Source organism: Branchiostoma lanceolatum, chromosome 8 (assembly GCF_035083965.1).
Source record: "Branchiostoma lanceolatum isolate klBraLanc5 chromosome 8, klBraLanc5.hap2, whole genome shotgun sequence".
In the NCBI taxonomy this organism is placed as follows: domain Eukaryota; kingdom Metazoa; phylum Chordata; class Leptocardii; order Amphioxiformes; family Branchiostomatidae; genus Branchiostoma; species Branchiostoma lanceolatum.
In genome coordinates this window covers 719,174-743,043 of record NC_089729.1, presented here as the reverse complement: position 1 = coordinate 743,043, position 23,870 = coordinate 719,174, and the positions used below count along the sequence as shown (strand labels likewise).

At 41.7% G+C, this 23,870-nt stretch overlaps 1 protein-coding gene across 4 annotated transcripts in view; it reads left to right on the top strand.

Moving 5' to 3' along the window:
* Positions 1–23,870, top strand: part of LOC136440300 (leucine-rich repeat-containing protein 4B-like) — a 282,914-nt gene that overhangs the window by 230,226 nt on the left and 28,818 nt on the right. For 2 of the 4 annotated variants that reach the window (XM_066436255.1, XM_066436257.1), the window contains one exon: positions 21,087–21,277. The exons of 1 other annotated variant lie outside the window; for it this stretch is intronic. The gene's annotated coding sequence lies outside the window, so the exon portion shown is untranslated. The remainder of the gene's footprint in view (positions 1–21,086; positions 21,278–23,870) is intronic. One more of the 4 variants, XM_066436256.1, reaches the window with a different exon arrangement.

Sequence of the window (23,870 nt, the reverse complement as noted above, 5' to 3'; positions counted from 1 at the left end):
TCAACTTTTGAGATTTTGGAAGAAAAAAGTAGCAAGTTGGGTGTACATTGCCAGCTTATTCTTGCCACTGATGATGCATTTGAAAACATCATATCTTCTGTCATTTGGGGTAGCAAAAATTGAAGTTGTTAAAAAACGTCTTCTTTGGGCACTTTGCTACAATCCTAGTCAGTGAATGCTGAGTCAGCACATGCTCAGAGGAAGTTGCTGATTGTACTGGGCTGCTTGACTTGGCCTCATGCATCTGATAACAGCATGTCTTCTGTAATTTTGGGGCAGGAAAGTTGAAATAATTAAAACATACGTCATCTTTAGATACTTTGTTGTTACACTAGTCTAGTTCTTACTGAATGCTTAAACAGTTAATATCATCAACTTTTGAGATTTTGGAAGAAAAGTAATCAGAACCAGATGTGGTAAGTAACAGAAGCGCAGACCACTACACCACAGGTACACCCCCATTATACCTTCTGTATCAGTTCTGAATTGGTGATCTAAGAACACCTTAAAGATTATGTTCTCAAAATCTAAGATTGGCAATCTAAGAATACGTTAAAGTTTCTCTTCTCATGATCTAAGAATACCAGCCTGGCCTTGAGACCAGCTACCAAAATACCATGCCTGTCTTTCACCCTAACATAGCTACATGCACTCTGCCGCGTTCAACAGCTTTCTCTTAGATTCACCCAAATTGCCTTGTCACTCTTCATCAGACTCGGCACAAAACTTTAAGGCGGAGGATTTCTCATCGCCGGGCCATAAACCTGTTACTTATTACGTGTTGGACGCAATCTTTCTTTCATAAGAGATTCAATTTTCCAGCTCATTAGGAAATCCTCGCGGCGTCTATGAGCTTTGCAAAGTTCTGTCCACTCTGCAAACAGCCGGCTTCGGTAACTAATATCCGAACATGTTTCTCCATTTTTCTTTCTGTGGGAAAAGGTCAGCTGTGACGTTGCGGAGGCCGGAATCGTTATTGCTTTATGTTTCAATATAACCGGGTATTTGAGAGTCAATCTCGGTCATCTGACCATAGAAATGTGCTTCTCTTTCTGAAGACTTAAATATGACTTGAAAAGGTCAGTTTTGATGGTTCGGAATTGATATTGCTGTCAAATATGCCAGCGAAATAAAAGGAAATGCCAAATGTGGTCTCCAGTCTTTACAGTAAGATGTTGAGATGTTGAGCTGTGAGGAAGTGTTTGTCTCGCTGTAGGTGATATTTCACAGGCCTTTACCGCCGGTTTTCACTGACTGGAGGTCCTAAACTTGACACTTAACATCCACCAGGAGTTGGAAGCAGGTAAGGTTGCCTGTGAGATGTCTTGATCGTTTGTTAAGGAATCGCAGTAGCCTAGCATCGCAGATGCTGCCCGTTGGGTCTGCTAGTATAGTAATCATGGCTGTTGAAGAGTCATCTGTCAGGCTTTACTGAAATGAGGGCATCTTAATCATCCATGATTGTGGGTACTTGGCCTGCCGATTTGTGCTAAAACTCATCTATCTCCACATTCGACTGCACGAAGGTTGCAGTCCCTGGAGAATTCTTGCTCCAGATGGACCTGTTTTCCGGATATATATGGTTAGCTTTCTTCTGTTCCAGCTTTAGATGCTGTATTTAACTGTCATGCTGCTGTGTCATCTGCCTTTTGAATGCAACCTTGGACCAGGCAGACGTGACTGTTATATTATAAGTGGCTATCTTCCTTCGGTTCCGATTTTGATGCGGAATCTGATGCTGTCGTCCCGAATATAGCCTAGCTCTCTTCTGTCCAGGGTTTTGATCCTATGTTCATCGGAATCTTACTCTCATCTGTCTTATGAATGCTGCTATGCACAAGGCAAACTGTCTCCCATACTATGTCTAGCTCTCTTCTGTCTTAGGTTTTGATACTGTGCTCATTGTTAGTTGTTGCAGTCATCTGCCTTATAAAGGCTGCCTTATACCAGGCAGCAGTACTTGGGTTTTGATACTGTGCTCATTGTCAGTTGTTGCTGTTATCTGCCTTATAAAGGCTGCCTTGCACCTTGTACTGTGTCAGACTATGGCTAGCTTTCTTTTCTCCTGGGTTTTGATACTGTGCTCATCAGTTGTTACTGTCTTCCAGACTATGGCTAGCTCTCTTCTGTCTTAAGTTTTGATGCTGTGTTCATCAGTTGTTACTGTCTTCCAGACTATGGCTAGCTCTCTTCTATCATGGGTTTTAATACTGTGCTCATCAGTTGTTACTGTCTTCCAGACTATGGCTAGCTCTCTTCTGTCTTAAGTTTTGATGCTGTGTTCATCAGTTGTTACTGTCTTCCAGACTATGGCTAGCTCTCTTCTATCATGGGTTTTAATACTGTGCTCATCAGTTGTTACTGTCTTCCAGACTATGGCTAGCTCTCTTCTGTCTTAAGTTTTGATGCTGTGTTCATCAGTTGTTACTGTCTTCCAGACTATGGCTAGCTCTCTTCTGTCCAGGGTTTTGATAGTGTTCTCATTGTAAGTTGTTGCTCTCATCTGCATTATAAAGGCTGCCTTGTGCCGGACAGCAGTCAGACTATGGCTAGCTTTCTTCTATCCTGGGTTTTGATACTGTGTTCATCAGTTGTTACTGTCTTCCATACTATGGCTAGCTTTCTTCTGTCCTGGGTTTTGATACTGTGTTCATCAGTTGTTACTGTCTTCCAGACTATGGCTAGCTTTCTTCTATCCTGGGTTTTGATACTGTGTTCATCAGTTGTTACTGTCTCCCATACTATGGCTAGCTCTCTTCGGTCTTGGGTTTTGATACTGTGTTCATCAGTTGTTACTGTCTTCCATACTATGGCTAGACTTCTTCTATCCTGGGTTTTGATACTGTGTTCATCAGTTATTACTGTCTCCCATACTATGGCTAGCTCTCTTCTGTCTTAAGTTTTGATACTGTGCTAATTGTTAGTTGTTGCAGTCATCTGCCTTATAAAGGCTGCCTTGCACCTTGTACTGTGTCAGACTATGGTAAGCTCTCTTGTGTCTTGTGTTTTAATTCTGTGCTCATGGTCAGTTGTTGACGTCATCCCCCTTATAAAGGCTGCCTTGTACCGGGCAGCAGTCAGACTATGGGTAGCTTTCTGTCTTGGAATTTCATCTTGTGTTCATCGCAGTCTTACTCTCATCTGTCTTATGACTGGTGCTGTGCACAAGGTAGATCTGCTCTCTTCTGTCCTGGGTTTTGATACTGTTCATCACCGTGGTGTCCTCGTCATCTGCCTTGTGACGGCTGCTTGCGAAGTGATCGTGCAGATCATGCATCTTCTCCCCACTACGGCTTTCATGTGATGGCCCTTAAGACGGGACATTAACCATCGTTTGCACCGGCCGGGAGGTGATTCGGGGATGGTAATAACCGCAGTAGCCTTGGCGCGGGTAGGCAACATTTGTTCTTGTCGTGGGTTATGGACTCTCTCGACTGCTGGGGTGATATTGAGGGATTGCAGAGGCAGTAGGAGGTGGGTTAATGTGGGAACAGTTATGAATGGGCGTCATGTGGGACGTCAGGATCATCTTCTGAACAACTGCTGGGGTCGCGTAGGTCACTCTACTGTTACATGCGGAGGTAGAGGTAACATTGGGTTCACATCAGGTTAACGTTTGGGACTTAACCCCTTCCCTACTACCCTACCCCATAAACGATACAAATCTGGTAGCCAAAGGTTATCTCTTGTTAAAAGATTATCTGTATTTGTGCAGATGATATAACCACCCTTCAGCTGCTGTCACACCTAACCTTTTGCACATCTAGTTGTCAGCGTTGTTCAAAACTATCTGATGAGAATGCCCCTACTGTATAGTGGTAGCAGCAAGTTCCTATTTACAACAGTTCCAGGGAAAAAACAACTGTTTTAACACTTCGACCCTGGTACTTGAAACCATACCTAGCAGTTCGTTCTCAATTCACGAAGAGAGAAAAGATCAAACTTTGGTTTACTAATGGCCAAATTTGTTGCCAGTGAAGACAGCACGACTGAGAATGTTCAAGACATCCTTAGGGAGAAACCTATCTAGGTTAATTAAGACTTCTGTGAATTAAGGAATCTGTGTGCCTTTGATTGGCCACTGATTTTGTGTGCTGCTATAAAGCTTTGCAGACTGTTCTAATCATTGACCTAGTCTAACATTTGTAGCCATGCTTACTTAAGCATGTTTTAGAAAAAACTTCTTTTTTTTTTAATTGTGAAGCTGGAAAACTCTGACATTTTCTACCAAGCACATGTATGTAGGAAATAGGAGACCAAACATCAAGTCAACATGTTGAAGTTTGGGAAGTGTGAAGGCAAACACATTTAGCAAAACTGCCACGTAGACGGGCAAAAGCACTGCTCTCACAAGATCGTAATGGCGGAGGAACCGTCATGGCAGGCAGCCAACGCTGCACTTTTACGGGATTGCTATTCCAGGCAAACAAAAGTACCACTTTTACCGGGGCGTAATTATCCATTTGCCATCACGGCATCACATTTTCTGGCATGAAAAGCTATTATTGAAAAAGTCTAAGCTCTTCCCCTCATAATGCTGGCGGTGTGCCATCAGAATCATCAGGGAAGAGAGATTATGACAGCGAATATTGATGATGACTGGCTAGTCTCTCATTACCGTGACCTGGGTTTGATTCTTGCTTGCATTCTGATTGGAACTGCTTGGGTTTGAGTTTAGGAGGTTTGGGTTTAGGAGGACAGTGTCCAGCAGTACCCTCCATCATCTGTCATTTGGCAAAATTTTGCAAGCCTCTTGTTATTGTGCTTTGGGTTTGAGTCCCTCTAGCAGGCTGATTGGAACTGTTTGGGTTTAGGAGGACAGTGTCCAGTAGCATCCTCCAAATCAGAATCCTGCCCAGCATCAGTCTTTCTGTCATTGGATGGATTTCTGTTACTTAGCCTCTTGTTACTGTGACCTAGGTTTGAGTCCCTCTTGCAGCCTGATTGAAACTGCCTGGGTTTGAGTTGAGGAGGCTTGGGTTTGAGTGGTTGGGGTTTAAGAGGACAGCGTCCAGTAGTACCCTCCCAAGCATCAGTCTTTCTGTCATTAGACGGAATTTTGCAAGCTTCTCTCTTGCAGCCTGATGTGGGTTAGAGTTTAGTGCTGTTAGGAGGACAGGTGGCGCCCTCTTTGTCAGGATCTGCCCAATGTCTGTTAAGGCCACACCAATTTAATTTCTTGGTTAACGAATTTTTATTTCTAATTTTAGCACAAGAAAAATCATGAAAACAGAAGGCTGGGGTGAAAACTTGCACCTGACCATGTTCACTCCCTGAAACTGTGTGCACCAAAGTAAAAACATTCCTCTGAGATTCTGTTTTCATCCAATCTAGCATTTTTTTAAAATTAATTCTGTTAACCAAGAAAATAAATTAGTGTGGCCTAGAGGACAAACTATTGCAGCTTGTGTCTGACAGAAATTTTTGCCAGTCCATCTTCTTAACAGACAAAACTGGTCTGCTACGACAGGAAAACATTTATTGCTAGATTACGCTATGGCAGAAGATGAGTGTGGTCTTGCATGGATGATTGAGATGACAAAAATTACTTCAAACTGGGCAAAATCTTGTCAGATTAGTCTCAGATCACTTTCCATCTGTACAAACACTGGATACAAGAGTTACAGTTGTCTTTCTAGCATCGTAAGACATGTATTGTCTTCCATAGATAGATTTAGTGACCAAATTAGCATGTAGCAATTAACCTTCTCCCTGCTGCTCAACCCCATAGCCAATACAACGCAGGTGCCAAAGAACTGCCTTAGCAGGCTGTAGGTTAACCTAAAAGTACTGCTGAAAAATATAACTAAATATACCCACCTCTGTGTTTTATGTTTTCCCACCACTACTACAAATCTGCAAAGAAAATGCTGATAATATATCTTTTATTTCAATTCTGAAAGTCAGAAATCCTGAGTAAGTCTGGCAATGCTTCTGCCTCCGTCTGTGCAGATGTAGATGTAGATGCTGGCTGGCAGGTGCATTGTTCATTCCGAGTCAGTCAGGCGAGTTGTTACCGCATGATTGTGGCGACGATGATGTCGCTACAGTCCGTTTACAGCGCTTGTGAGGAATGTCGGCGCTACCTGTGAATCTGTAATCGACTTCTGATGCACTCGAACAAAGGTGTTCGTATTCATGATATTCGGATATCAAGTATAAGTCATACCTGTGAATCTGTAACTGGCTTTTGATGCAGTTCAACAACGGTGTTCGTATTCATGATATTCGGATATGAAGTATAAGTTATACCTGTGAATCTGTAACTGGCTTTTGATGCAGTTCAACAACGGTGTTCGTATTCATGATGTTCGGATATGAAGTATAAGTTATACCTGTGAATCTGTAACTGGCTTGTGATGTACTCGAACAACGGTGTCCGTATTCATGATGTTTGGATATCAAGTATAAGTTATACCTGTGAATCTGTAACTGGCTTTTGATGCAGTTCAACAACTGTGTTCGTATTCATGATGTTCGGATATGAAGTATAAGTTATACCTGTGAATCTGTAACTGGCTTTTGATGCAGTTCAACAACGGTGTTCGTATTCACGATATTCGGATATGAAGTATAAGTTATACCTGTGAATGAGTAATTGGCTTTTGATGCAGTTGAACAACTGTGTTCGTATTCATGATGTTCATACATCAAGTATAAGTTGTGAATACATAAACTACCTGTGAGGCTCAAGTTCATCCAGAACAATATTGCTAATATCAACATTCTTACGGTGACATAGATATGTATCATCTAGAACAATTTTTGATATATTATAAAATTGATGGTTCTTTAACCAATTCAGGAATAACCGATAGATTGGTACACTTTGAGAAAAACTGTATACTCATCAATTACTATTATATGATTTATTAACATTGAAATGCATATAGGTCTATTGAACATTTTTCATGATGATTGAAAGTACACTGATGTGAGAAAACATCCGCAGCAGTTAACTAAGTGACCAGTTAGAGCCCCAAGGTTCCCTTTCCACTTCACCTGGCATGAGCGCCGCCGACTGCTGACTTCCCTCCACAACCCAGACCGCAGAAAATCAATAACCGAACAAGAACGGCCCCATGCAGTATGCATGCTGGTAGTTTGGACAATTATACAGGGGTCGGAGTAATTAAGATGTTATCTTTCCTGGCACGCGCTCCTTTGTGATGAGTGATTGCCTGGCCGGCAGAAGCACCACCACCACTAGCGTTTCAGCACCACGGAGAGGTTTTATCATGGAGGCAGATACGGTCCTGATGACGTGTGGGCTAAACGCTGAGATCTGCATCGTGTGTCTGCTGGCAGGGAGGCCTACAGGCAAGCAAGCTGCTGCCTTTTGCAGTGCAGCAGGGCAGTTAGAAGAATACAGATGACCGGCCGTAGGAACTATTTTTGTGAATCTTGGACTAAATGTATTTATGGTGTAAAGTAAAGAATCTCCATGAAGTCAAGTTTTCTACACTTTTTGTTATATAACAAGATATTTGTTTCTATCTAGACTTTGAATGTAACGTCCAATTAGCAAGAGAATTTGTTCTTTCCAATGATTCTAGTTATTAAGAAATATCCTTTTTTAGTGGAAAAATAGCATAGAAGACCTGCAAGCCACATGCATCTATTTGTCGCTAACTTTTTCTAATGTCAAATGCAAGTGTTCCCCTGTAGTTTGAATCAGCATGCTTCCCCAATAGTGTCTACGCTTGCCTTCCTCAAGCCATTAATCTGTAGTTTCATATCACTTCTCTGAACCTTTTCAACATTACTTTGGTGTATCAAAGTAAGATTCATCTGCAGCTAGTTTCCAGGGTCAACTTAATTATCTGGAGTAGCAACTGCTCGGATGGAACACTCAAGTTTGTACTTTGTTGCCCCAAACTTTATCTATCTCACTTAACAGTCGGTACTCGCCGGAATCAGATTTAGTCCATATCTCTGTACCTCATCCCCGCCGCCGAGTGGAGAAGCTATTATTGCCTCGGCTTCTAATCAAAAAGTAATTAGGTGGCAGCTTTTCATCCGGTTTTGCAGCTTTTGTTTCCGAAGCCTCTCGGGAGGAGTCCAATCAGCCCGTCTACGGGCAGATATCCCGACCCAGCTCTTCAAATAGGTCAGGGGTAAACGGTAATGAATCTGGATATGGTACGGCTTACTGGTCTTGAGAGGTGGCCTGCAACAGATTGTATGGTGTGCCCAAGTTCATATCTGTATGTCCAATTTACTGGGAAATTTTCCTGTTTTCGGCAGCAAATATTCTATACCAGCTCTTCCAATAGGTCAGAAGTACATGGGAATGAATCTGGATATGGCACGGCTTACTGGTCATGAGAGGTGGCCTGCAACAGATTGTATGGTGTGCCCAAGTTCAATGCACTTGTACAGTATCTATATGTCCAATTTACTGGGGAATTCTCCTTTTTTCCGGCAGCAAATATCCCGACCCAGCTCTTCAAATAGGTCAGGGGTAAACGGGAATGTATCTGGATATGGCACGGCTTAGTGGTCATGAGAGGTGGCCTGCAACAGATTGTATGGTGTGCCCGAGTTCAATGCACTTGTACAGCATCTGTATGTCCAATTTACTGGGGAAATTTCCTTTTTTGATAGCAAATATCCAGGCATAGCTCTTCCAATAGGTCAGGGGTAAATCGGAATGTGTCAGGGCCGAGCATGGCTTACTGGTCAGACTGCAACACTTTGTATGGTGCGCCCAAGTTCAGTGTACTTACAGAATGTACTGTAACAGTAAAGACAGCCTCAGCACAAGTTCAGTGTACTTACAGAATGTACTGTAACAGTAAAGACAGCCTCAGCACAAGTTTAGTGTACTTACAGAATGTACTGTAACAGTATAGACAGCCTCAGCTCTTCCAGTAGGATAAGGACTAAATGGGAATGTATCAGGATGTATTATACACTGTATATCACGCAGCTTACTGGTCAAGGTGGGGAGGACACAAAGATTAGTACCTTACACTGTATGGAGAAAGCACAAATATAAAAGTGCACAGTGACTGACATCCTGTCCCACAAAGGTTGACACCCTTTTCAGTTACAGGCTAGTGAAGAGAGCAAGTTGCAGCAGTCACTGTAATTTGAAACTTTAGCCTTGTATTTATATTTATTGAGAAAGGGACAAGTCATTACACTGGGTCAGCCAAGGCAGCTCTCAAAAGTACAGACGAACGTACAACGTAGACATGACCTTCAATAAATAAACAAGAAGGTCATCATTCTTATGTCAGCCTTACGTTTCAGAAGCAGGGTTGCTGTCTACTCGACCATGCACACTATGTCCTGCCCTTGTTGCTTGAATACAGTAAGTCATAAGTACAAGAGTGTCATACATAATCTACTGTCCAAAGTGGCAGTGAAAAATGAGAAATTCTACTACAAGTATCAAGCCTTGATAGGACCAGGCATAGTTAGTAATAATAGCATCATAATGTATAAGACACAATAAACTTAAACAATTATACCATTCTTTAGTTTTTATGGTAACTTTCACAAGTATTAAGGATAAGGTTCAGTCTATTGTATGTAGTATCATAATATACAAGTACCTGTATTCATGTATAAGACATAAAAAATTATGCCACTCTTTAGTTTTTATGGTAACTTTCAAAACCCTGTATGCTGCACAATGTGTATTTAATAAGGTTCAGTCTATTGTGTACAGTCTGCAGCAAGCGCAGCAGGCAAAGCGTGCTGACATTAATAATGTAGATAAGACAGTCGGTGCAGTGCGTTTGCGCCTCATAAACCGAACTGAACATCCATTTTCCCTACCAATATACCCTGCGGAAGTGGAAGGAGGTGAAGTTAATTCCGATCCCAGCAGGGGCTTGTAAAGCTCTTCTCATGTGTCTGTCAATCTAATGTTACGCTAAACTTTTCATCCGCTGCCATTCGACTATCGTAAGACACTCTTTGAATGGGTTTTATTTGTGGTGTTGGAGTCATGTTGCTTGGTGGGATAACTCTTTGTAAGGTCGCCCTTTCAGCTTCATTGTGTTCCCATGAATTGTGAAATGTACACATTTTATTGGATTAGTCCGAGGGGATTATCTCCTGTAAGCAGAATGTACTCATTTTACACCGCAATTTCACCTCTGGCTCCCGCAGAATCGGAGCCAGAGAACTTTGTGGCCAGCAATGGCCCGGTTCATCTCGCAGACTTTAGCGACTTGTTAAAAGTTTTTGTTGGGTGACGAACTCCAAGATGGGCAGCACAATAGGTGTAGATTTTGTTTGTTCCACATAATTGGTATACCACCTTTGGACATAACATACAGTACATGTACATGTAAGTACAAGCTGTGTAAAACTGGACTGTGAGATTTGAACTCACACTGTGATGGACCCCTATTATTTTTGATAAGCAATGGCCCGGTTAATCTCGCAGACTTTAGTGACTTGTTTAAAGTTTTTGTTGGGTGACGAACTCCAAGATGGCCAGCATAAGAGGTCTTAATTGTGCTTGTCTCGCATAACCGGTAAACCGCCTTTGGACATAGCACACCAGATTTTGTACAGTAACTACAAGCTAAGTAAGACTAGACTGATATATTTGATTTATTTACACCAGGATAGACCCCAACTCTTTTGGAATAGTGTGCTCTTTAACCTTTAGCACTCTGAAGTAGCCGTTCGGCACCCAATTCCTTACTATTTACAGAGTTAGGCAGCAGGGAGAAGTTAATGTACTCAAGGTGTGGCTCTCCCCAAACATGGGACCTGCAGCCATCCAAGAGGACTTCCCTAACCATAAAGAGGTACTCATTTTCACCTCAGTGGAGTGAGGAAATAGGCGGCGTTAAGCGCCTTTCCCAAGGGCAGAACATTGAGGCCTGCTAGGAATTTGACCCCACAACCTTCAGATTATAAGTCAACAACCCTTAGTCCAGTGGTTAGCAACCCTGCCTCTGGAACTAGAAGCCCCGGGTTCGATCCCGGCTGTGTCGCTCACCCAACATGCACGCTACCGGGAAGGGTCGCAGTCCTTAGGAAGGGACGTTAAGCCATGGTCCACTGTTCATTGTGCTATTCGAAAAGAGCTAGGGGAATTTCCCCTGTACAATGAACCTGTAAATACTGTACATAGCGTCTGTCCTCTCCGTCAAGACCAGTGGAAGATTAGCTCATTGAGTTCATTTGAGCTAAACTGGTTTGAGATCACCTTCCTTCTTTCCTTCCTAACCCTAACCACGAGACCACCTTGCCACCAATTTTGCTGAAAAGGTGATAGGTATGTGTAACAAGACAATAGATGGGCTGATGGGTACAGAGAAAAGTTAATGGATGGAGGGGGAAATCAAGATGAATTACCGGTACATACAACAGTCTGGTCGTGTCTAGACAGAGCTAAACAGAACTAGGAAAAAGGATCATCTCTTGGTCTACTTACTTGATTGTGCTGTGATTGATTTTGCTTGGTTTTCTTTTTTTTTTCTAATTTTCTGTCCCTATTATCATAGAATCCCTTACCTGTTTTTAATGGTATGTCTCTGTCTTCTCATTAAATGCCATTCTGTTTGAATGTATTTGCACATTTGTCTGAGAAGGTTTCTTTGTTCTATTTCGTTGTATTGCACACCCGGTAAGCCGCCTCATGGTGTAACATGCCAGGTTTGTACTGAACAGTACAAGCTAGTAGAAAGGTTTATTTGAAAGGTTTATTGCTAAAACAACATAGCAGTCAGTACATACGAGCCAACTGGCTGAATTACGTACTTGCTGTACAGGTCGTATTCAAAAACTAGCCGTTTACTGCTTATACAAATAACAACTTTTCATTGGCAGAGACAGATACATTATAATTCTAAAAGACAATTAAGCACTGATCCGTACTAGTATAGGTCTGCAGTAATTTGTCAATGCAAGACTTCTTTGCTACAATGAACAAGTACAGTTTTGCACAAAGAATGGGAAAGTGAGACTGTCCTATATGCGTAAGTATACAATGCAGATATTACTGTTCATTCAAACGATGGTTCATTATGAAGGAATTGGACTGTTCTTGAATCTATTTGTTCTTGTTCTTATGGTTGCCAATAAATGTTTCTGTCTAGTGTCTCTGGTGCTGATGTCACCGCGAGAAGAGGGCAGCCAGTTCCTGAAGACAGGGGATTTTAGCATAAGCAGTGCAGAGTTCACATTGTTGTTGAGATAGCAGTGTCAAGGATTGTGTTTGTAGGGCTGAGTTATATCTGGTGTAAGACCGGCCAAGGATAATCCTACATGCCCTTTTCTGGACCCATTCGATTGACTCCGATAAAGCTGCATATCAGGACAGATTTATTTGATCCACTGTCATTGGGAATGACCCCTACTCTTTTTTGCAATAAGTGTGTAGTGGGTTCTTTTATGTGCTTGAGGTGTGGCTGTCCTCAAACATGGGCCCTCCATTTGGTTCCGATAAATTTCATGGTAAGAAAGTCAGTGAATCTTTAGTACAGAAGCACTGTTTACTGTCACAGTGCTGATTGCTAGCGCCCCTCTTAACCTCATGTCCAAACTCTTTCCAAATGTTCTATGGTCTTCCTGTGACAATTCATCCCTATAGGGTCCTGCCAGGACTTGAATCTTCCCATCCATCTCCAGCCCGATTCTTAGTTTGTCCGCCGGCCAGGAGATTCCTTCCCCAAACGAGGATAGATGGCGGCCCCGCGGTCTGCCCTTTCCTGAGCAGAGCCGCAAGAGTCCGCAATTTCTGCCCAGCTTCCCCGGCTCCGTCTGAGGCATGGGGCGATTAATGTTGCGGAAATGTACAATCATGTTCGTTATTAGGATAGATAGCGCCCAGAACGAGACGACGTGCGCGGGACATAAAACACCCGCGTCCCCACCTCGTCGCGTAGTCTTCGCGCTAAGCCTTCGGTAATGGGCTGTTCATCACGACGGATTTCTGCTGTGTTTGTGGAAAATTCAGCCCAGGCGAGTTCCATTGATCCATCAAGAGGCATTTATGGGTTTGACAGTTAATTTAGGTTCCGCTGTATATCAGGATCATCTTTTCTATTAGGGAAGTGTGGGAGTAATCCTAAACTCTGCTCCAGAAGATTTGTCCACTTTGTGGTGTACGGCGGGGTAAAGTGAGAATCCTGTGTCCAACTTTGTAGGGAGTAAGACCACACAGGTTTCATGATCAATGATTGGACCTACAAAAAGTAATGTTATAAAGCTTGAAAGTTCATCATTTAACTGTGATTTCCAACACAAAAATTGGACTTACCCAAATTTTTGACTGTACAACACCAGTCTTTGTCAAGGAATGAAAAATGCACCGCTGAGATGATGTCAGGGTATGCAGAAAAGACATGTGACTCGGTGAGCAGTGGATCATAAGTTGCAGAAGGTCTGTGGAGCCCCCGTCTCTCCGTAATGTTATATAGGGCCAAATCAATTCATTTCCTTGGTTCTTAGACATTTGATGGTAGAGGCTAAGAAAGAGCAAGCTGGGGCTGGTAGGAAAACTTGGATTCAGCCTGGATGTGCACTCCCTTAAACTGAGATGGAGAGGAAGCAAGAAAGAAAAAAAGGAAAAAAGAATTTCAAAAGAAAGAAAGGAAGAATTTTGAAAGAAGGAATGTCAAAAGAAAGAAAGAAAAAGAATTCCGAAAAAAGGAATTTCGATAGAGGGAATTTTGAAAGAAAAAAGAAAAAGTCCTTCCAGCACCCAAGGTGCATAAGGCGGCGCCTATCTCCAGTTCTACAGCCCTTGGGCCACACAACTTTGTGTTAGTCACTACAGCAGGGGGCTAGTCCACTGGTAGTGGTGTGTGTTTAACTGCCATGCTCTTTCTCCAAATGCTGAGAGCTAAGCAGAGAAAGCAGTTTCCGTATGTACCATTTTTAGAGTCTTTGGTATGACCAGGCCGGGGTTTGAACTCACGACCTACCGTGTGCAAGGCGAACACTCTACCCACTTGGCCATTGCACCGTCGAAAGAAAGAAAGATTGAAAAAAAGAAAGAGAAAAGATAGGAAGAATTTCGAGACAAAAATAGAAATGAAGGTTTTGTAAAAAATGTCAATTTTCCCAAAAGAATACATTGTAACACAGCTTTTGTAGCGCAGTAAAATGATTGATGATGAAATCATGCAGTCACAGGAGACACATCCTCTTGTAACTCATTAGCTGGGCTTCTGAAGGGGATTATGAATTGAGACTAATCTATAAACAACTGCATAGGTGCTAAATCAAAACCATCCTAGGAGAGGAACCAAGAAGTGTGTCATTAATATTCGTGCCCTGGAGACAAGGAATAATTTTCCTCTTTGTTTTATGTTTGAATAGAAATATAAAACACAATTCTGTATGGATACCTCATAGAGTAGATGTGCATTTATATAATTTAGCACTTTAAGAATAAAGCAGTTTGGTGTTACGAGATATTTGTATTGTTCTACTGAGTCAGATGTTATATTAACATGATTAAAGGAAGCTGAATCAAAAACAATCCTTTGAGAGAAACCAAAAACTGCTACATCAATATTGATGCCCTGGAGACAAGGAATAATGTACGTCTTTGTTTTTTGTTTGCATAGACTGCAATACAAAATACAATGCTGTATGGAAACCTTTTAGAGATTTTAGCATACTTTAAGATTAAAGCGGTTGGGTGATCCAAGATCATATTTCTATTGTTCTGTTGAATCATGTATCTTAAATTAATGGGGTCTTTTCACAAAGTGATGATACCACTTAAAAGTTCAGTAACAAAGATAAGATGAAAGGATCTTGAGTGTGTAGATGTGTGTCTGTGTCAAAGGATGTATTAGTCATTTATCATACTTACCATATATATACACAAAGTAAAAATAAAGTTCCTGTCAAACTATTTCTCGCTGATTACCCTCAACTCTGCCTTCCCACCGGAGGCTGCACCCACTGAGCGATTGAGGAGCGATCATGATCTGACAGATGAATTTCAGAGACAAAGAACTTTATAAAATGGAAGGGCCTACATGTATATCCAGTGTGGCATTGTATATATCTCTCTCTGGCTTGTCTTTGCTGACGAAGATTTCAGGGGTTGCATATCATCACCCCACTGTTTCTCATTCTTATGCACCTATTGTGTTTGTTTGAAATTAATTTTCCACTGCCTTCAAAAAAGAAGTCCAACCCAACCATAGTCAACCTTAGTTGACATAGAACTTTCACAGTAGACTAGATAACTATGTCGATTCCCATGTATATCCATGTACTTGTTTGTCTGCAATTAGCCTTCGGGCATGAACTTGCAATAAAGTTATTATTATTATATTAATGATTGCATCACTACCGCTGGCCACAGAAGGGTGAGGCCTCAATTTTTTTTCCTAGAAATTATGCCCCATGCAGGGTTTTGTCTAGTAATTTGTAGAAATAGAAGTAGAAGCATTTCCATGTGTGTACATCAGGGCTGTCTCCAGCTTTACATTGTTTTTCCGGCCCACTCATTATTTGGGAGCCGATGTTGTTAATTTTCACTGTTAAATCTTTCATTCTAAGTTACAAAAATACATATTTTTCATCAATATCATGTCAAGAAGTTCAGATTTTTTTGACAGGAAGGGTGAAATTTTTGTCTGTCCCAACAAGAAAATTTCCATCCTGAGACGGAGGGACGGGTCCAGCAGACCCTGCTATACATGTACATTGTGCTACAGACATTGGAAAGGAAAGGGATCTCGAACCAGTTTAGCTCAAATGAACTCAATGAACAGATGAGCTACTCTTCCACTGGTCGTGACAGAGAATACAGACGCTATATACAGTATTTACAGGTTCATTGTACCGGGGAAATTCCCCTAGCTCTTTTCGACAAGCACAATGAACAGTGGACCACGGCTTAACGTCCCGTCCTAAGGACTGCGATCTTTAACGGCAGCGTGCATGTCGGCTGAGCGACACAGCCAGGATCGAACCCGGGGCTTCTAGTTCCAGAGGCAAGATCGCTAACCACTGGACTACGCACGCTACCATTGTACATTCTCTGTGTACCGTTTGTTACATCAAGTCCCGCATACAGATAGCAAATCTCTCCCATTTGCCGCCTTGATAGACAGAGATGACTACATTCCCTCAGTGCCTCATTCTTCACCATCAGCCCGCCTGTAATCAGCATCAGCTCTTTCTATACTCAGGTATAAAACGGTTCTGTGCCGCTGACAAGCAATTTGGCCAACAGCCCTACATTGCATACAAATTGGCGCCTGGCCAGCTGATTGGCATACCCTTTTATGGTTACAGGCAGTGTGCCTCAACAACATGCAGTAGCGTGCGTAGTCCAGTGGTTAGCGATCTTGCCTCTGGAACTAGAAGCCCCGGGTTCGATCCCGGCTGTGTCGCTCACGCGACATGCACGCTACCGTTAAAGATCGCAGTCCTTAGGACGGGACGTTAAGCCGTGGTCCACTGTTCATTGTGCTTGTCGAAAAGAGCTCGGGGGACTTCCCCGGTACAATGAACCTGTAAATACTGTACATAGCGTCTGTCTTCTCTGTCACGACCAGTGGAAGAGTAGCTCATCTGTTCATTGAGTCCATTTGAGCCAAACTGGTTCGAGATCCCTTTCCTTTACATGCTGTGAGAATGTCAGTGTTCACATATCAAAGTTGTGAAGATGATATCACAAAATAATTGTTTTGCTGATATTCTACATGTAGGCCTGTCCCTGGTGCTAGTACAACATGCTGTGAGAATCTTAGTGTCCACATATCAAAAGCTGGGAACTAAGTTTTGGAGATGATATGATGATATGTTTTGCTGATACTCAAGGCCTGTCCCCGGTGCTGAAAACAAGGTTTGTAAAGTTTTGAAGATTTCGATCATGGCAAATTTAAACATGGAAAACTCTTTATGGAAAACTGTTGCATGATGTCAACTATGGTTTCCATTGTCTGTCCCTGGTGCTGAAAACAAAGTTTTGTAAAGTTGGAGTCAGTTTTATGGATTTTCATGATGACAAATTTCCAAACTGAATATTTGTTAACTGTTACATGATGTCAACTATTGTTTTCTCATGGTTTCCAAGGTCTGTCCCTGGTGCTGAAAACAAGTTTGAAGCTGTTACTAAACATTCACTCCAGTGTTTTGCTGCTCCTGTGCCCATTGCAAACTTTCAACCGAAGTTCATTTTCCACAATGCCAGTCACAAGCCGAAGCATTCTAAGGATGACAAATTTGCAAACAGGAAAACTTCTAATTTGTTAACTGCTACATAATAACGTCAACCATGGTTTCTTATGGTTTCCTAGTTCTGTCCTTGGTGCTGATAACAAGGTTCAAGGATTTTTAATATGTCCAGTGTTTGCTGCTGGTGTGCCTTTATAAACCTTCAACCCAGGTTCATTTTCCCCATTGCCAGTTGCATCCATGCCAAGCATAAGCTTTCTAAAGATGGCAAATTTGCAAACAGGAAAACTTCTAATTTATTAACTCTTGTAATGTTTACTATGGTTTCTTATGGTTTCCTAGTTCTGTCCTCGGTGCTGAAGACAAGGTTCAAGGGTTTGTAACATGATGAATGATGATGATTTTATTGGTAAGGAACTCGCGGGCAAACACACCCGAATTACGTCCTTATTACATACAGTAGTCTATACATCACAATCTCATAAAACAATGACTCACAGTCCACTATATTGCACGATGTGACTGATCTAAAACATAGGGAAAAACAGTTACGCAGTTAAAATCTATACTTTAGCCCTGTTATACAGCCGTATTGCACAGTGGAGGAATGAATTACTGAGCCTCTTAGTACAGGCTTTAGGAACACTTATTGCACTAGAGTTTCTGAGTCTGAGTCCGGTGGCCCCTGACCTCGTGGGAGGCACTAAGTCGTGCAGGGGATGGTCCTCCTGAAGCATGCGTTCAAGCAGATGCACAGCTGCCTCCTCCCTCCTCGACTTCAGTGTTGGCAGATCGGGAACGGAACGCCTACCTCCAAGGGAAATAATGCGCAAGGCCCGGCGTTGGACCCTCTCGATAGCCAGTTCTTGCTCCTTCGAGCACCCGACCAGTAACATGTCCAGCGTATGCTGCTTCTGTGCTTTTACAAACCTTCAACCCAAGTTAATTTGCCCTCATTGCCAGTCCCATCCACGCCAAGCCAAAACATTTAAGGATGGCAGATTTGCAAACAGGAAAACTTCTAATTTATTAACTCTTGTAATGTCATCCATGGTTTCTTATTGCTTCCTAATTCTGTCCTCGGTGCTGAAGACAAGGTTTTGTAACAACATTCAGTGCCTGTGCCTTTACAAACCTTGAACCCAAGTTATCTTTCCCCCATTGCCAGTCCCATCCATGCCCAAGCATTTTAAGGATGGCAGATTTCCAATCGCTTCACCCTCCCTGCCCTTGCTGAAATTGCTTCGGAAGATTACATGTATTCTGCTGTAAATATGACAAATCATCCGGCATTCCATCTGAACATGGGGTAATGTTGGGGGCCTTGCTGGGAGATGTAGCCCCAGGGGAAACAGCGTGGCACGCATGCCCCATGTAAAGAGAAACTGTGTGTATTTCCTGATTTCTGAATTAAAGGTATGGTTGTGTTTCCTCCAAGCATGAATTCTGGTGTTAGTGGTCCTTGTTTTTCAGTGATGTTTGAATTCTGAACTCTGGTAGCAAGGAAATGATTTTGTCGCACAAAATGTCTGATTCTTTTATCATCCTATCATTTATTTCTTTGTTCAAAACCTGCCTGGAATTCAGCCCTGCATGCTGCATCCACTCCTTACTGTCTCTATAAGGTTTATCAAAACAGTTGTAGTTTTCACGGCTAGATTCCAGGCTTTGGTGGAAAACAGTGCTGAACTGGTAGATCATTAAAAACATTAAAAGTCTGACGGATTTAAGTCTTGTACAGAACAGTAACAGTTTATACGGATAAATTCCAGGCTAGTTTAACAACTCTTTGATGGAAAACACTCCTGAACTGGAATATCAACATCAAATGTTTGAGGGAAAGTCTGGTGCACTCTTGTCATTCTACAAGTTCTCCTGTCTGTGTGAAAAAAACTGTTTTCTTGGAGGGCAATTGGAATGGACCAAGACGGGGTTGAAAGTCCAGAGCAACAATTCCGTGTAATTGTAACGTCTTTTCATCATAGAAGATGATGCCGCCTTTTATGGCCTTCCTATCAGCCCTGATACGAGGAGGGCTGCAGCAAATGTACATCAAATGCGGTGAAGCCGCGGGCATCCCAGTGTTAATCTGAACCTTTTGAAATGAAAAACTGTTGCTGCGATTAACCCTGCGGTTTGGGTAGGATAATGGTGATGGTGGCGTGATATCAGCTGCACATGCTGATAAGGCGATCATTTGGATAAGGTTCAGGGGGATCTGCTCTCTCTTTCCCTCTCTCTCTTTCTTTCTGTCCCCCTATATTTTTCTCTTTCTCTATATATACATGTATATCTCTCTCTTTGCGTGTATATTTCTGCCTCCCTCTCTGTCTCTTTCTCAATCTCTCACTCTTTCTTTTTCTCTTCTGTCACTCTCTTTCTCACTTTTCTCTTTCTCTCTCTCTCCCTTTCTTTTTTCCCTTCTCTCTTTTTCCCTGTTTGTCTTTTTCTTTCTCTTTTGGTAAGGTTCCTAGGGGATGTTCTTTCTCTCTTTGTTCATCTTTTAGATACAGTTTTCTTCCTAATTCTTTGATATTTTGCAATTTCATAAAACTTTAGCAAAATTAGATTGACAGGTTTGTAAAAAAAAATGAACTCATTTGAAGACCATTTTTACCAGCACGAAGTGCTAAATTCAAGCAACTACAAGTCAGAATGCTCATTTTCTGTTCTTTGGCTCTTTAGGCATAAGTTGCATAGGTGATGAATAAGTTTGTCTACGTCTATATGAATCATTTCATGGTACATGTAATATAGCAAATGTAGCAATATTGTAGGTAACCATGGGAAAGAAATACAGATACAATCTCAGGTTGTTTTTTGACAAATATTTGATAAACATCTTAGGCTGTATGTGGCAGAAAGTTGTTCCAAAAATCATAGCTTATTTAGTTGATCACTTGGGTCACATAAATCTACCTTCTACAGTATACCTTTTAAAACATATAGGAAAAGGCTGTTGTTATTTTCAGCCTCTTCCTTGTTGTCAATAGTTTTTTTCAAAAACTAAGGCCACACTAATTTAATTTTTGGTTAATGGATTTTTTCAAAAAACTGCTAAATTCCAAAATCAACAGGAAAACAGAATCTCAGAGGAAAGTCTGTACTTTGGTGCACACAGTTTCAGGGTGTGAACAGGGTCAGGTGCAAATTTTCACCCCAGCCTTCTGTTGTTATGATTTTTTTTTGCTAAAATTAAAAAAAAAATCTGTTAACCAAGAAATTAAATTGGTGTGGCCTAAGTTTGTACAATCATGTATGCTGCACACAGTTTGTGCCCTTGTTAAAGTCAATAAAAGAATGGCTTGCTCTAAGCCAAAGCCATGTCAAAAACAATGGTTCTGTTATTGCATGGGTTGGCTATTAGGTTCAAAATTCAGCTGCAAAACCTCCAAAAGCTGCCTTTACAATGGGATTTTTTTGTACTGTATACAGCATATGTCCTTGTTAAAATCCATGGGAGCATGGCTTGCAGTAGCTAAAAATTGTGAGCCAAAACCATGTCAGGAACACTGGTCCTGTTATTGGGCAGACTATCGGGTCCAAAGCCAAGTGCAAAAGCTCCGAAAACTGCTTTACATTGAATATATCCTTGTTCAATGGGAGCATGGTTTGCTGTAAACCAAAGCCATGTCCAAAACAACACACTGGTCCTGTTATTGGGCCAAATATCGGGTTCCTAAAGCCAAGTGCAAAAGCTTCAAAAGCTGCTTTACATTGACTATATTGTGTACTCTATGCTTCACATCCTTGTTCAATGGGGGCATGGTTTGCTGTAAGCCAAAGCCATGTCAAAACAACACAGTGGTCCTGTTATTGGGGCTGATATCGGGTACAAAAGCGACCGCCCGCAGGACACGGTGGCTTTGCTTGTCGGTCAGACACCCGGCCGATAAGATCTCCCAGTGCAAACGCCGACAATCAATAGCCTAACAGCCTGCCCGCTCTCTCTCTCTCCACAGGAGTTTCCGGGGAGGCTGCACGCTAACGGGAAGAGCAGCAGCAGAACAAGCGGGAGGGGGTGCCAGGAGGTCGATGTGGGGAACTCCGGATTATTTGCTCTGAGGCTCCCAGCGATCGGACCCCGCGTGTACACACACACGCGCGCACACTCGCGGGAAGGACGGGACCGCAGAGGGCGTGTCCAGGGTAGGTACGTACATCACGGTTTCATTTCCCGAGATGGGGTGATACGGCGACGTTATGTGTGCACCTCGGTGTCTCCCATTTCATCTGTATTCCCATCCACTTGCCGTAGATGGGCACCGCTGAAGGCAGTTCAGTCCCGATAAGGGAAAATTTATGGATTGGACTGCTTATCAGCTTATAGCATATTTCTGGAGATTGCAATTCCGCCGGGCAGCCGCATTTCATTTGGCTGCCTTATTTACAGGGTCTAATCTCCGGGCCATTCTCCCCATGCTTCTTCCAACAACGGAAGGACCCGGACCAAAATTGCTGACCAAAATTTCGACAGAAACGGTAGATTCGTCCGCGTGGCGTCCGAAAGGCATGGCAAATGTGCCGGTACGCCTTCCCAACAAATCATCTTCCGTGGCGTAATAACAAAGGCTCTCCCCCTTCCAGGCTAAACATCATATTGCTATCGAGCAACGCAACACTAGCCTGTTATTTACTGCCCCGTACTTCCAGCACAACGGGAACATTCCTCATGCGCACTACATCCTAACTTGCGACTGATTGTTGGTGATGGATGTTACGGAATGGGAATTAAAGTCGTAAACTCTGCTCAACAGAGACGTAGCAAATTAGATCACATTCTGCAGGCACCCGACGTAATGTCATCAGGTGCCACGGAAACTTCAGACAATTTTGGATTTCATTTAAAGAGGATCTGATGAATTCAGTATATATATAATATTATATGTAAATATATAACGTTACATATAGTAATAAATAGATAATAAATTAAGTTCCAACATTGATAATGCATTGAATGATGAATCTAGTATATCTATATGTAAATATGTAACGTTATATATACAAAATGTAATGATAAATGAATGATAAATCAAGTTCCAACCAAAATTGATAATGCATTAAATTAATGGTGACATCACAGAAAAGTATTGTATAAGTTGTGTGTAACATGATTAGTACATACACAGGATCAACTAAATAGAAGAGTAAACACTCAGGTAAACATAATGGGGAAAGAGAAAAACCAAACCAAAACTTAAAGTAAGATAATAATGAAATCAATCTGCTATATGTCTTCCTTCTTTAAGGCCACACCAATTTAATTTTCTGGTTTACTTAACAGATTTTTATTTCTAATTATGAAAACAGACGACTGGAGTGAAAACTTGCACCTGACCCTGTTCACTCCCTGAAACTGTGTGCACCAAAGTAAAAACATTCCTCTGAGATTCTGTTTTCATGTTGTTTTTCCAATCTAGCATTTTTTTGGTAATTTTTCATTCTGTTAACCAAGAAAATAAATAGATGTGGCCTTTTCCAATCCATTAGTTATATATACTAGCAGCTGAGGGTAGCTTATGAAGGGCTTGCTTAAGGCATTGTCTCATGATCCAAGTTTAGGCCTGACCAATTTATTTCTGGGGTTCTTACTTCAGGCATAATGACAAAAACAACATTGCCTATACTATTGGTCTACTGAGTTGCCCACTGCAGTGTGAAAGTGAGGCTGAATTATCATTGCCGTCTCAGTTATGCGAGTGGAAACCACTGGCAACACTCAAAACTTAATTCTGACCCTAGGAGCCTAAATGATATAAAGCTCAAGTCAAACATTCTCGGAATTTTGAACTGACTGTAGCTTTAGGGTTATTTGCTTTACAGTTACCAGGGCTCAAAATACTGGGTGCCTGTGAACAAGTTTAGCGAGCCTACAAAAACCCCAGCAATGATTTTCAGTGAGATCTCACATCACAATGCCATCATATTTTTACATAATGGATGTCACTATATATTGTGATAGTGTTGCTTGAACTAATTGACTTTCAAAATCCAGTTTTTGGGCCCTACTATTGCTTTGCGCTTAATGATACCCTGTGGAATTGTTTCAAGTGTAGTCAGACAGGCATCTCTACTTCTGTTGGAATCCAGGGACATTCTTTAGCCTATCTGTCTTTATTTATGCCACCCACTGAAGGAGGGCTTCAATCATGAATCATGGGACAACTGTAGATTTGTTGCTGTGTAGTGGCATGTTGGTGGATTCAAACCCCAGACCTCTGGCTTTTGGGCCATACACCCTAAACGTTACGCTAACACGTCATCACTATTTCAGTTCAAGCTTTTTTAATCATTGTTACGCTAACACGACGTCACTCTTTCAGTTCTAGCTTTTTTAATCATTGTTACGCTAACACAACATCACTATTTCAGTTCTAGCTTTTTTAATCATTTTTACGCTAACACAACATCACTATTTCAGTTCAAGCTTTTTTAATCATTTTTACGCTAACACGTCATCACTATTTCAGTTCTAGCTTTTTTAATCATTGTCACGCTAACATGACATCACTATTTCAGTTCTAGCCTTTTTAATCATTGTTACGCTAACACGACATCACTATTTCAGTTCTAGCTTTTTTAATCATTTTTATGCTAACACAACATCACTATTTCAGTTCTAGCCTTTTTAATCATTTTTACGCTGACACGACATCTCTCTTTCAGTTCTAGCTTTTTTACTTATTATTACGCTAACACCACATCACTCTTTCAGTTCTAGCTTTTTCTATAATCTTTTGACCAAA